The sequence below is a fragment of the Danio rerio genome, chromosome 18 (assembly GCF_049306965.1).
Source record: "Danio rerio strain Tuebingen ecotype United States chromosome 18, GRCz12tu, whole genome shotgun sequence".
NCBI lineage: Eukaryota > Metazoa > Chordata > Actinopteri > Cypriniformes > Danionidae > Danio > Danio rerio.
This window is the reverse complement of record NC_133193.1, coordinates 11704048-11718398: the sequence shown is the minus strand read 5'-3', so window position 1 is coordinate 11718398 and position 14351 is coordinate 11704048. Positions and strand designations below refer to the sequence as shown.

At 33.1% G+C, this 14351-nt stretch overlaps 1 long non-coding RNA gene across 1 annotated transcript in view; it reads right to left on the bottom strand.

Annotated features, from left to right (window-relative positions):
• LOC137488255 (uncharacterized) overlaps window positions 1-14351 on the bottom strand; it is a 431442-nt gene that overhangs the window by 149146 nt on the left and 267945 nt on the right. Inside the window, exon 3 of the long non-coding RNA XR_012393968.1 lies at window positions 9481-9526. This is a non-coding gene — a long non-coding RNA (uncharacterized lncRNA). The remainder of the gene's footprint in view (window positions 1-9480; window positions 9527-14351) is intronic.

Here is a 14351-nt window from a genome sequence, read left to right as displayed (position 1 = left end):
GTACATTCTGTTTCCACTGATCATTCTTGAGATGTTTCAGCTTCATTGGAGTTCACCTTTAGTAAATTCAGTTAATTGGACATGATTTGAAAAGGCATACACCTGTCTATATAAGGTCCCAGGGTTGACAGTCCATGTCAAAGCACAAACCAAGCATGAAGACAAAGGACTTGTCTGTAAACCTCCGAGACAGGATTGTCTCAAGGTACAAGGCTGGGGAAGGTTACAGAAAAATTTGTGCTGCTCTGAAAGTTCCAATGAGCACAGTGGCCTCCATCATCTGTAAGTAGAAGATGTTTGGAATCACCAGGACTCTTCCTAGAGCTGGCCGGCTATTTAAGCGGAGTGATCGCGGGAGAAGGGCTTTTTTCTGAGTTCCAGCGTGCTTCTGTGGAGAGAGGTGAACCTTACAGAAGAACAACTGTGCAGCAATTCACCAATCAGGCCTGTATGGTACACTCTCAGAAATAAAGGTACAAGAGCTGTCAATGGGGCAGTACCTTTTCAAAAGGTACATATTTGTAGCTGAAAGGTCCACATTTGTACCTCAAAGGTACATTTTAGGTGTATTAAGGTACTAATATGTACCTTGAGGTACTACTGTGGACTTTTTAAGTACAAATATATATCTTTTGAAAAGGTACTGCCCCAGTGACAGCTCCCGTACCTTTATTTCTGAGATTGTAGAGTGGCCAGACGGAAGCCACTCCCTGCCTGGAATTTGCCAAAAGGCATCTGAAGGACATCAGACTATAAGAAACACAATTCTCTGGTCTGATGAGACTAAAATTGAACTCTTTGGAGTAAATGTCAGGCGTTACGTTTGAAGAAAATCAGGCACCGCACATCACCAGGCTAATACCATCCCTACACTGAAACATGGTGGTGGCAGCATCATGCTGTGGGGATGTTTTTCAGCAGCAGGCACTGGAAGACTAGTCAGGATAGAGGAAAAGATGAATGCAGCAATGTACAGAAACACCCTGAATGAAAACCTGCTTCAGAGTGCTCTTGACCTCAGACTGGGGCAATGGTTCTTCCAGCCGGACAATGATGCAAAGCACACCATCAAAATATCAATGGAGTGGCTTTACAAAATCTCGGTGAACGTCCTTGAGTGGCCTGACAGAGCCCAGACCTAAATCCTATTGAGCATCTCTGGAGAAATCTGAAAATGGCTGTACACGGCGCTTCCTATCCAACCTGATAGAGCTCGAGAGGTACTGCAATGATGAATGGGCAAAAATTTCCAAAGACAGGTGAGCCAAGCTTGTGGCATTATATTAAAAAAAAACAAAAAAAAACCTTGGGGCTATAACTATTGCCAAAGGTCTATCAACAAAGCATTGGGCAAAGGCTGTGAATACTTCTGTATATGTGATTTTTCAGTTGTTTTTTTTTTTTTTAATACATTTGCAACATTTTCAAAAAATATATTTTTTCACATTGTCATTATGGGGTATTGTGTGTAGAATTTTGAGAGGATAAATTAATTTAATCAATTTCGGAATAAGGCTGTAACATAAAAAAATAAAAATGTGGAAAGAGTGAAGCGCTCAGACAAGACAAGAAGCACTGAATTAAATTCTATTTCCCCCCACCATATTTATAAAATATCACTGTTTATTTTACCCCATTATTTTCAATGGGGTGTCAGGGCTTGCCTGCTGACCCTGACGGCACTAGCGGTTTCATGGTCCTTCATCTCGTTTTATGCTTGAAATACTAAATGAATGCTTAAGTCTATTTAACTGAATATGGTAAACTTATGTTATTAAAAATAGTCACATTAAACTTTCACCAGAAGTTTATTATTAGCTGAAAAACACTTGCAGTGCATATACCCCATTGGGAAAAAATACAGGGGGGTTAATATTTCAGGCGGACTAATAATTCTGACTTCAACTGCAATGAAAACTGTTGTACTGTAATAAAGAGAGCTTATTTCACAGTTGTCATTATGTTATTGCACTGAAAAAAAAAACACAAATGAAATAAAAACACTGCCCTGAAGTCATCTAAAATCTCCCTAAAGCCATTCATCACACATAAAAGCTGAATGAATTTGAAATCCCTCTGCTGCGCTGGAGTCTGCATGTGACGCTGGGCTGTTGTGCGAGAGTCTCCATGTGTGGTTTTTTGGGCTGCTGGAAATGAAATGAACAAAAAGGAGGGGAAGCTTTCAGCATGAGGCTGCGGAGGAAGCAGCAGAAAAGACACACACAGAGAGGGAGAAAGACACAAGAAACCCTGGGGTAAAAAGACGACGGGATTTAAACATCTTCCCTTCTCCTCCGCTCCAAAAGGAAGCTGGCACATGGGCTTAACCCCAGCAGCAGTCAGCGGACAGGACAAGGGCTTTCCCCCCTCATAATGAGCTAAGCCCTACTTTAAAAAGGGGATGGAGAGATTACGTGGGGGCCCGAGCAAGAGCGAAGGGGGTCTGAAAGTGGACGTGTTCGTCTGTGTGAGGGGATAAGAGGGATCAAAGGCGCAGGGCAGGCCCCTTTAGGACCCAGGCCACCCCTCAGGGCCCTGTAATGAACACTCATCAGAAAACTAATCTGCGCCCCCACCGCAAGCTCTATAATTCCATTAGCGCTTCAGCTGAAAGGCAAATGCACTGCTCACTTGGAGGATTCCAGATGTTTGGATCGATATCCGTGTTGTTTGACATTGTTGTTTTCGATATGTCACATTAACCATATATATGAGTGATATTTGATGACATTTCTAGGCCTCTAAATGATCAAAACTTTGCTGAAACGATTGTTCATATTCGTCTGTAAAAGACAGTTTAGTATAAATCTCCAGTTTAGTTATAATTTTATAAAGAAACATAAGAATTAAATAAATGCCAGACTTCAGATTTACTAAAGTATCCATTCATTTATACAAAAGGGAAATAAAAAGTTAGGCTTTTAAGAAATGTGTATGCCTCTCAGTTATCATATTGAATATATTTCACATTTCTAAAAAATAATGGTAGGCTTATCATCTTCTTTGCGTGTATTTTCAAAATTCTGTGAAATGTTTTAATTATATATAATTATTCATTTTAATAGTCTGATTCATTATAATAATAGTATAAATTTCTTCTTTTTATTTTTTACTTTACAAATTTCCACTTTTGCATTTGCATATAAAATTAGATGTTTTTCCTTCTTTTAAAAAATTTTACATTGAAATGATAGTACTGACACCCCCCTCCCCCCATTTTAGCACTCTATAAAAAACTATTTAATTTAATGAAAAATTAAGATTTTTATTGTATTTCATTGCAGTACCCCTACAACTGTAACTGTAACTGTATGTATATAAACAGTTAAAATCTGAACTTTTTGCCCCCCTGTTTATTTTTTTCTCCTATATCTGTTTACCGAAGAGAAGATTTTTTTCAACACATTTCTAAACATAATAGTTTAGCAATTCATTTCAAAAAACTAATTTATTTTATCTTTGCCATGATGACAGTAAATAATATTTGACTATATATTTTTCAAGACACCTCTATACAGCTTAAAGTGACATTTAAAGGCAGGGTAGAGTAATTTGGCAGGTTATTGTATAACAGTGATTTGTTTTGAAGACTATCAAAAAAACAAATTAGCTTAAAGGGGCAAATAATTTTGAAACACTGCATTTATTCAAGCCGAAATAAAGCAAATAAGAATTTCTCCAGGAGAAAATATTATCAGACATACTGTGAACATTTCCTTGCTCTGTTAAACATTGTTTGGGAAAATGTTAAAGGGAGGCTAATAATTTTGGCTTCAACTATATATATGTATGTATATATATATATATATTATAAATTTATTGTAGCATTATTTATGCTACAATTAGGAGGGGGGCACATATATATAAATATATATATATATATATATATATATATATATATATATATATATATATATATATATATATATATATATATATATATATATATATATATATGTGCCCCCCTCCTAATTGTAGCATAAATAATGAAAAATAAATAAATATGTGGCAAACTTATAAATGAATAAATGTCCCTCCCCCACCCCCACCGATTCTGCCTTAAATAAATATAGAAACTAATATAATATATAATATAATTTAATTATTAATTGTGGCTTACATAAATATATAAACCAATAAATAAATAAGCAACCAAACAAACTAAAACATAAATAAACAAGCAAATACACCAATAACTAAACTAAAAGAAAGAAACAATCAAAGAAACAAATAAATATGTAAATCCCTTAATTGTGGCATACATAAATATATAAACTAATAAATCCATAAATAACTAAGCAACCAGACAGACAGACAAACAGAAAGACAGACATGCAGGCAGGCAAGCACAGACAGACAGACGGACGGACGAATGGACGGACGGACAGACAGACAGATAGATTTTTTTAAATGTGGAGTAAATAAATATATAAAATAGTAAATATTCAAGTAAGCAATCGAACAAGCAAATAAATAAATAAGCATACATACAAACAAGCAAATAAATATATAAATAAATAAGTAAATAAATAAATAAATAAATAAATAAATAAATAAATAAATAAATAAATAAATAAATAAATAAATAAATGTCCAAAGGGTGTGGCCAATACAATATTTACCATAACAAAAATTAACAAACTTTTTCATTTAAAAGAAATACTGTCAACTTTAAAAGCATCACAGATAAATTGTGGGGTTTTACTGTAAATTCTTCAATAATTTAGATTTGTATTTAAATTAAGAATGAAGCACTTAACAATATTCAGGAGTAAAAAAGTTTCTATTTAACAATGTAATGTCAACAATGTCATGTTGTACAAAACAAAGAAACACATTTTGCATTTCTATCCAGCCATTGCTTTTCAAAGCAAGCATGAGACAAATACTTTCCTTCCATTTTACAGCATTCTTGTTTTACCTCATCCCCTTAACTAATGCATTTATTGAGAATATCGAGATCCATGTCTCTTCAGGCTGAACAGTAAATCACTTCTCCACCCTGCATCTTATTACACTTCTGCTTCACCTCACATGTCGCTTTCATTCTCTCCTCTATAATGAATCTACTTTTTCCTTCTCAATCCGCTGGCTTTGTATCTTCCTCATATCCTTCAAACATCCCCCAACAAGAAATAAAACTTGCAGAAAGAACACCGCCGCACATAGCCAACTGCAAAGGTGAACTGCATCAGGTTGGTTGCCAGGTGGGAGCTTCATTTATTAAAAAGGCTTGAGATTTGGCACCTTGACATTGGGATTTTCAAAGCAACGTGAAGCATTTGGCAGTGTTTGAGTTTGGCCTTCAGCTTCTGATCCAATTTTAGCCCCTTAAAATGAAGCAGCTGAAAAAGTTGGACACATTTCATATCAGGCGAATCAGTTAGAAATACTGGATACTTGACAGAATATAGCTGAAATATTACAGCAAATGAAGTATATATTTTTTTATCTTTCATATATTAGTTATTTAAACATGAAAAAAACATCAAGGATTTAAAATGGCATTTGTTTTTGAAAATATTTGCACTTTGACATTGATCAAAATGTTCTTAAATTAGGGTGAACAACATTTATTTTATTAACATTATATAGTTTTGTAGTGGGTTAAGGTGGGTTAAGGTGTAGGGAATGGTCAGCAGTGTATTTACAAATGTAAATACAGACGTTAATAACAGATATATGTACATACAGGTATTTAATCAAGCATAAGTACACAATAAATACATGTATTTACACAATAAGTACATTGTAACAAACTAATAACTCCTGTGTAAGTACATAATAGTTAAGGCCACAATATAAAGTGGCACCATAAAACAACTATAAAGGCAAATTGTTATGATTAAGCTAAAACAGCCCCCCGAGATAAAGAGGCATGAAAGTATGGTTTTTATATTCATTTAGGCTAAAAACTAATATGTTTTGTAGTATTGTAATACTTTTTATTTATGTCATATATATATATATATATATATATATATATATATATATATATATATATATATATATATATATATATATATATATATATATATATATATATATATATATATATATATATATATATATATATATATATATATATATATATATATATATATATCCTTATTATATCCTTAATATTTAAATTATTTTTCATATGTAAAGATATTTGCGTATTGCTCTACATCTTGTGGGTATTAAGCAGTGTGTAAGCGAGGCGCACAACTAACGCGCTCTGCGCTGGACAATAGACCAGCTTTGTTCTGGTCTATTGAAATCTGTTATAGTTTCTCAATATAGCAATGCGCCTCAGAACACCTTTCTTTTAGACCAGAACGCCTAACGGGCACACATATGAGCGTAAATGCATTTGCTATTTAAACAGCGTGGCGCAAAACGTCAAAACGACTCCTGCGCTAAGCTGAAACTAGCAAACAACAATTGCGTTGCGCCTTTCGCCACATTGCGCCGGGTGTATGATGGGCCCTTACAGTCACTGAGATGCTGTAGTTTGTGATCTGCCACAGCCATTGAAAAAAGAAAAAGGAAAAAAAACACTTCCTATAACACTCCACTGCTGTCCATGTGAATGGAGGTATATTAATACACATTTTGGGGGGACACTGTCAAGCTAATGGTATTCTTGGCACTAGCACATATTGGCACAGAGCAGAGGAAACTAAGAAAAGTACTTCTCTCTCCTGACATGCTCTGAAAATCAACACAATAGACCTCGAAAAAACATCATTTTTCACCTGAGGGATGCACAAAACTGGAAGACATTGTGTTGTAGTGTAAGAAAATGTACAGTGATGGCGAACTAAACCACAATAGGAGGATTATAAGCAAACAAAACAAGTCCATCATGTGTTCAGATCCTGAACACTGATTTGAAACCAGCAACAAATAGCAAAAAAAAAAGAGTAATGCAACACGTTTTGCTATTAAATCTTCACTATTTCTTTTGTTTTATCTGTTCCTCGCGTAATGACAGTGCTTGCTGTGCACAGAGCCCCGCTCAGTAAATTACAGGGACTTGTAAAAAAAACTTCCAACACATTATTTCCCCTTCAGTTGTAATTGGTTGACGCCAGAATTGCAAAGTCCTGTGGAAAAAAGCACCATATGCAACATTCCGCATGCTAATGAATATCTGTGAGGCGGGTGCTAAAATGCAGAGATATTAGATAAGATATTATATAAATGATGTTTATTAGTCATATGTGGTAACTAAGTCAATTAGAAGCTGCAGACCTGTGCCAGACCCCGAGTATTTGGCAGAGACCGAGCGGCAGCCATTCACATTTAATGAACCAATTACTTTCATGCGGTGATTGTAGATCCTCGCTGAATACCGTTCGTTCAATATAGAAGATCTGTGGCGTCCACACCGTGACTACTCTCATTTATCTGATGTTTGTCTTTCTGATAATTACGTGACATGATTTTACTAAATAGATGTGAACGCATCAAGTCTATTTAGATAATTATGCTTATGTTCATGTTGGCTGCATTTCCAACAACTGTTGCTGCATCTAACTCCAATACTGATTTCATATCACACAACACGCTGTAATCCAAGATGTTCATAAAACCAAAGTGTCTTGGTAATGTTACGCTAGCAAAGAGAAATAAACCAGCACAGAAACAAATAAGATCAGGGGTGCGTTTCCCAAACAACAGCATAACTCGTGGCTGAACTATCATAGTACGATGCCTTGTTCGAGAAAAGAACGATGTAGTGACGAGTGTTTCCCAAAAACCCGTAGTTTCTCTGTCGCAGATTCATCGCTTAAACCACATTAGTTACAATGTGAAATGCCCATAATGATTCTCTAAATGGGCTGGAGTAACAACTTCTTTAGAGAAGAACCCCATAATTTCTTTGTGCAAATTTTATTGTTTTACATGAACGCACATTTAAAAAAAATCCAATATTAGTTTTGGTAAAAACATGCGCTCGCTTTCCATATTAATTGAAACATATGTAAATGGGGCCTGTGTTTCCTTTACAAATATTGAGTACAATACATAATGTTCGAAATGACATCAATGTTTTCAAAGTGCACTGCGAAGGGAGCTTACACCTAAGAGAGATGACTTTAATGCTTTTTTAAAAATAATTACAAGTTTAAATGTTAGAATAGGGGGGATAACTGGGAATAGAACAAAGCCAAGAACTATGTTTCTAACTACAGCTCCAGAGGTGTAGTTGCAAGTGCGATGCCGTTTGTAAATGTTCATTGGAATGAGAGATTTGGGAAATGTCAAATCAATTAACTATGTTTGTAAAGACGGAACTTGCGACCTTAGTTAACTAATGATGGTTTTCTGAAAAGCACCCCAAAAACATCACAGCAAAAGTCAATACTGGACAATGAAGTGACGAATCTTCACACCAAACAGGAAGAAAACATGTACATGCGTCACATCAGGGCCGGAGTGGGACTCATTTTCAGCCTTGGAGTTTCAAGCCAGACCGGCCCACCTCAGTTCACGACTATCTATATTAAAATAAGGCAATTTCCAATTCAGTTTCTAGTGACACTATCACTTCTTTTTCAAGAAAACAGCTGCTTTTGAAATTCAAATGTTCAAAAGCCCTTACAGTATTTTATGTCTTAACAATACAAATGAAAAACAAAAATAATGTTAATGTTCCACGTGAGATTCGAACACAAGTCGGACGGCGAAGTAACGCAACGTGTTTAACACTGGTTCACTAAAGCGCTAATGCAACGGGTATAAAAAAAAGTATTGGACTGTGACCTGCAAGACATGGTATAACTTTCTATTGATGGCTTAATCTTTTTCTCCCCTTTTTAGATTTCTGATCAAGTTATGTCAGATTTATTAATGTAGTGAAACATCTGATTTTCATTGAGCAGGTGTAATATTCATTAATATGAATGGTTCGAATACGCTGTTTGGGGTCGAATGATGATAGTTAACGTTACATCATCATTAACGCTAGTTAACCTGCAGGCTGCATTTTGCTCACCGGGCTGCGAGAAAATAAATAAGAAGAGCGGCGCTGCAGCAAAATAATGAATAAAAAGAGTGAAGCTATGGTCAAAATAAATTAATTAATTAAAAATCTGGGGCCTGCGTCACATGCTGTAGTTTATTCATGGTGATAAACATTTTTTCACCACACGCAAAATTTTAATTCAACTAGATTTTTTAAAGGTTTGATCGAAGATGCATAAATGCAATATAGGCATATTTCAACCGTTTGTCGCAAAAGCATCACACATGCATGATTTGTTCCTCTTACCAGAAATTAGCCTGTTTCCTATGTTCGCATTGATTTTCTATGTAATTTACTTACACAAATAATTAAATACACATTTGGTGTGAACCCAGCATAAGAAATGAATCCATTTTCATTATACCTTAATTTATTAGACCAATCCAGAAAATATAGCACTTTAAACTATTAATAATGTCTTGATAGATTTTATTTATCTATTTATTTTTTGTGAAATTACTTACCAATGAAGCATCAAAACTTGTCAAGCTCATGATCCCATAAAGAAATCTGAAAGTGTACATAAAAAATAAATTATTTAATAAAAAAAATGAATCACACAATTAATAATAATTTGGGAGATTAACAAATTATTGACCATACAAAGTGAAAATACTAATAATACTAAAATATAGCAGAGAAAATAAGTATTGAACAAGTCACTATTTTCCTCTAAAAAACATATTTCTAAAGGTGCCGTTAATTTAACGTTTTTCCCGGATGTTGGAAACAACCGAAGAAATACATATTTGTAAAACAAATCGAATTAGTTCACAAATTAAGTTATGCATAATAATATAAAATGATGCAGGGAAAAAGTATTAAACACATGAAGAAAGTGAGCAGTAGAATGGCAGTGAAAGTTCTTCAGCAACCCTCAGCCATTCCTCTGTGCAAAAGAATAATAATTAGCTGCTTCAGTCCAACATCTAAATTACCATATGATAATGAAACCAGGGAGGACATTCACAATATAATGATGCAAAACAGCCAAGGAAACTCTCAAATGCTTTCAGAAAAAGAAAATCAAGCTGTAGAACGGCCCAGCCCAGCACCTGACTTGAACCCAATAGAAAATACAAATTAAAGATGAGATTTGATAGACAGGACCAACAAAACCATCGATTTTACACTGTTGAAGTCTCACTTTGTCCTTGTGTCATTTTATTGCTATTACACATAAAAAAAAAATTCAGATATGTTTTGTTTTGTTTTGTTTTATTTTTATGTTTGCATTGTTTTATCAAAGTCTTGTTCAATCCTATGTTAACAACACCTTAAGAATTATTATTCCAAGAAAAAAAAAAGAAAAAAAAACATGGCGTGTTCAATATTTCTTTTCCACTACTGTTGCATAGGGTAGCATTACTTCCACTGAAACTACAAAATAACTTTATAGAATTACCATAGTCGTATAAGATGACAGATTGTTATGTCATATTTACATTTAATATTTCAAATAGAAAACTAAAATTAGGCATTGAATGTCTGTGGACATATTTAATTAAATCATTATTATTATTATTTATTTAGCTAATGCAGCCTTTAAATGTATAGTTAAGCTACTAGACCACCCACTAATTTCCAAGTCGCACTTTCATTTTCACTTCCACTAGCAGCTGAGAATGCTTTTTCAAAGCACTGAATGGGTTGTTTTAAAAGACATATCTAAAGTAAAGTTAGGTTTTTGTCAAAAGAAAGTTTTGTTAGCAGGAAGTTTCTAGACAGAGACATGCATGTATAAAGTCACGGTAAAAAAGGAGCAGAAACTGAAATGTATGCGCGGTAATTTTGACCGCTATGGGAACTGAAGGTTGAACACTCATAGCTCTTTTATATTTTGTAATTGTATTAAAATAACAATGTTAGAATTAAATATATGCATATTTATGGAAAGTCAAGGTATTACAGATTTACCACCTCTGTAGTTCTAGTGTTATAATTTGCAAGATTCTAAATAAAACTAGGCCTGAAAAGAGACAAACCACACAGAAAGCCGCATTATTATGTTGCAATAACCACTGACCAATATGAAAACCGTATTCATCAGAAGCCCATATAACAAATAAGCAGAACAGAACTTTCAACATTTGCACTTAATAGAGCATATCGGTTCTCTTTCTTTCTCATTCAGCTTTACGAGACACTTGTAGGTGCCCTCAAAACTGTCCACCTGTTTCTGTTGCTCCCCATCTGTACTTCTCCTTGGGTTTCTTTTTGCTATTAATATTCCCTGATATCTCATCATGCCTCACTGTCTGATCTCTGATGGATCGCCTGCCTTTACAACGCATCCAGCGACCCAGTGACCTCATAGCACACCGCTTTTACCATTCAAATGTCAAGGAAGAGAACAAACAGGCGGAGAGATGCACAAAGAAAGAGATGGCGGAGAAGGAGAGAAAGAATCCATCATTGAAGCAACGGAGTGAAGGCACGGCTGAACTCTGGGTCTCCTGACACTGAGAAAGGGCTCACCAGTGATTACGATGACAAATGACCTCTGCGGTCTATTACTCACCAGCAAAGTAAAACCAGCAGAAGCACACAACCGTAGAAGCCCTGTGCAAATATACATTAATATTAAACAATTTTATTTTCATATGCAGATGTTATTATTATTTTGAATTATTATTATTATTATTATTATTATTATTATTATTATTATTATTATTATTATTATTAGTTGTAGTAGTAGTAGTAGAAGTAGTAGTAGTGCTGGTGAAAATAATAATAATAATAATAATAATAATAATAATAATAATAATAATAATAATAATAATAATAATAATAATAATAATAATAATAATAATAATTTTAAACACAAATCTAATTAATAATAATAATAATAATAATAATAATAATAATAACAATAATAATAATAATAATAATAATAATAATAATAATAATAATAATAATAATAATAATAATAATAATGCAGGGCTTACATTTATATTACCAGTCAAAACAATTCTGTATTAATAACTGCATAAGACTTGATTTTTCATTATTGTTCCAAAGGTGCTGCATAAATAATACACACAAATTGAAAACAATATGTGATTTACACAAATCAATATATCCAACAATTATTAAAGAAGGCACCAAGTTAGCCCCTCTGTTTAATTTCTCCCCATTTTCTGTTTAACGGAGAGAAATTTTTTTCCTCAACACATTATATAATAATAAACATAATAGCTTTAATAACTCATCTCTAATAACTGATTTATTTTATCTTTGCCATGATGACAGTAAATAACATTTTACTAGATGTTTTTCAAGACACTTCTATACAGCTTAAAGTGACATTTAAAGGCTTAACTAGGTTAATTAAGTTAACTAAGCAGGTAAGGGTAATTAGACAAGTTATTGTATAACGATGGTTTGTTCTGTAGACTATCGAAAATAACTATAGCTTTAAGCGGCTAATAATTTTGTCCCTAAAATGTTTTTTATTTATTTATTTATTTTTTTAATAAAAACTCCTTTTATTTAAGCCGAAATTAATCAAATAAGACTTTCTCCTTGCTCTGTTAAACATAATTTAGGAAATATTTATAAAGAAAAAAAATCAAAGAAGGGTTATGTAATCTCCCTAGAGCAGTTCTAGTGATAAGTTCTAAAACAATAACTGTCCAACAGACTAATAAAATACAATTTTAAGCTAAGAAATACAAACATTTTAGAGGGATTAAAATATTTTTTTGGCTTGAGGAAAACAAATCTGTTAAGCAAACCTTTTGGTGCAGTATTCATTTATAATGAAACTAAAGCACTATATTTTGCTGAAGTACTATTTTCTATGTTTTAATGAATAAGCTTTTAGTAAGTTATTATTATTATTATTATTATTATTATTATTATTATTATTATTATTATTATTATTATTATTATTATTATTATTATAGTACATAATTTACTAGTAGGTTAAAATGTATCAAGTAAAGAAGCTTTTTTCTTTCCTTTTTCTTCTTTCTTTCTTTCTTTCTTTCTTTTTTCTTTCTTTCTTTCTTTCATTCTTTCTTTTATTCTTTTAACACAAAAAAATAAAAAAATAAAAAACTACAAAAGCAAAGCTTACATAAATGAAGTTCATCACAAATTTCCTAAATGCATTCTTTATAAAACAAGTTTTCATCTTACAATATGGATTCTCAAACAAAGGGCAACCAACAGAGTTCAAGACCAAACACATAATACAGCACATTTTAACCAGCAGGTACATCAACCAGGACAAAACCTTCCAAATGATATGATGCATCAACAGAAACTCTCCAAGTAATGGCAGAAAATGCCAGAATATATTACTAAAAATAAGAAGTGACCACATCACAGGACAGCAGCCACAGAAGTGTATCACTGAATCAGCATTTCATTGAACTGGTCTCAACAACTGAAGAAAAATAAGAACATTCTGTGCTCCCACTTAGATGACACATTTATCCAAAAGTGCAAAACACGGATGCAGAATGCATTACAGTCTGGGTCTTACTCTGGAAAGCAAGTTTCCATTTGGAGGAAGTGAACGGATATCCTCACCACAGTGTCCTTTGCCAACTGTCATAACATAATGAGAAATCCATAATGGCATGTGCCGCCATCTCATGGGAGTCATTAGGCTTGATGACTGCTCTCAATGGATTTATTGCAATATATAAGCCCATTTAACTAGGAGTGTGCGCATCTTATGGTGCAAAAATCAATCAAGATATTCCAATGCAATGAGGATGCACCTAATTACCAATTCACAAGTGGTATTGCCGTTGTTTAAACAGATTTTAGTAGAAGAGCTAACACTAAATGCCTAGTGAAGATTGCAGCCTTTTGTCCCCAGTGTCAGCCTGCTTCAGTAAAACAAGGTTATGGCGTCAATAAAAAGTTCTAATCATTCCCAAAGAGTGTCTACTAACAATGTTCAGGGTATATTAAACAAGTGAATTGATGAATGAAAGAATAAATGAATTAATTAATTAATGAATGATGAATATTTGAATGAATGAATAAATAATTGAATAATTGAAAGAATGTTTAATTGAATGAATAATTAAAACATTGAAGAAATAATTGAATGAAATGAAAGACTAATTAAATGAATCAAACAAATGAATGAATGAATAATTCATTGAATGTTGAATAACTGAATGAACAGATTAATAAATGAATGATTAATTGAATGAATGAATGAAAAAATATTTATTAATTGAAAAAAAAATATAATTTTATGAATGAACAAATGAATGAACAATCATTGAAAGAATAATTTAAGCAAATGAAAGACTTATTGAATTAATGAATAAATGAATGGATGCAGTAATAATTTAATGAATGAATGATT